At 43.2% G+C, this 1,494-nt stretch overlaps 1 non-coding gene across 1 annotated transcript; it reads left to right on the top strand.

Moving 5' to 3' along the window:
* The first annotated feature begins 1,387 nt into the window (after positions 1-1,387).
* Positions 1,388-1,494, top strand: LOC132022877 (U6 spliceosomal RNA). The gene has a single exon (XR_009405768.1). It is a non-coding gene; the product is annotated as a U6 spliceosomal RNA (small nuclear RNA).

Raw genomic sequence — 1,494 nt, forward strand, 5'->3', positions numbered from 1 at the left:
TCTGCTGCTTCAGTGGCTAGGGATTTTATAAAGTTAGAACAAGTTTAGAGGAGCAACTTTATATGGAGAAAGGTTTTTTGAATTCTATTCCAGCCTTTGACTCGACGGTAAAGTCTTTGTTTTTATGTTGTTGGTTTTAGATTTAAGCTTCCTTGGTTTCATGTCTTTCCTCAGCAAAATAAAAGGTCAGCACCTCTCTGACGATACTGCTCCCCCGTCCATATTTTAAAAAAAAAATGTATTGAGATGTGAAATTCAAATGATTGCGAACTATTCATATCACAATCAAGCAATTCTCCCTGCTATCGCCAAGTATAGTGTTGTTCTATGTCCCTCGGCTACCTTGATGCCTATTGCCCAGGAGACATAAATAGATCAATTTTAAAATTTTTTAATTAATTAATTAATTTATTTATTATTATTTTTTTGTCAGGTAGAATCAACTAGGATCTTTCAATGGACAATGAATGAAGGCACGAACGACCAAGTTCAGTTTCTTAAAGGGACTATCCCCTACTAGTTTATCACTAAGGAAGTTTCAAGGAACTATCTTCCACAACACTTGGAACATCACGGTCTCTGCTGACAAATAATCTCACGAAATACACAGAGAGGTTCATGCTGGGTACCAGGCCGTGATCACAGACTCCTATGCAGAGCTGCCCAGAACCACACCTCGAGGAAGCCCATGTGACTCAGTGAGATATGGCCCCTCTCCCTACACCACTGGCCTGAGCCCTTGGCAGCCACGACGGCATGTGACATTGGATTCTGGCCCTACATTAGCCAAGACGGGTGGATGAATTGATTCAAATGAGCCAATTGGATCTCCCTCCAAGGCATTGATTTGGGATTTGGGAAATAGCCCACTTGCTAGTGTGGTTTCCCGATCAGGAGTCATGGAGAGCTCAACTCCTACTCCTCACGTCCCCGTAACCAAAGAAGCGCAAGAAGATAATTCTCAGAGATAAAGAAGACTGGAGCTGCTGAGCCCAGAGGAGCAGTGGAGTGAGGGTCCTGATGGTTCAGGACCTGATGGTCCTCCCATATGCAGCCCTTTCTTGGGGCCTGGGGGAGATAGAACTTCTGGGTTTGGTAGGGGCTTAGATTCTTTTGGTTGAAAGCAACAGAAACTGGTGCTGGCCAGCCTAATTGGTAAAGGGATTTTTCTGGCATAGGACAGAGGCTTGCAAAAGTGCGGCTGGATGACCAAGGTTCGGATGTGGGATTCCAAAATAGAAACCCACCACTAAGGAATGATCAGCACCAGCACTTTGGGACCTGAGACCCAGAGTGGATGTGCAGCAGCTATCACCTGAGTACCAGCAAAATATCTGATTAGCATTCTTGCTTTCAAATTCTTTTTTTTTTTAAGATTTATTTACTTGTGCTCACTTCAGCAGCACATATACTAAAATTGGAACAATACAGAGAAGATTACCGTGGCCCCTGCACAAGGTTGACACGCAAACTCATGAAGCATTTCATATTTAA

This window comes from Mustela nigripes, chromosome 7 (assembly GCF_022355385.1).
Source record: "Mustela nigripes isolate SB6536 chromosome 7, MUSNIG.SB6536, whole genome shotgun sequence".
Lineage (NCBI taxonomy): Eukaryota > Metazoa > Chordata > Mammalia > Carnivora > Mustelidae > Mustela > Mustela nigripes.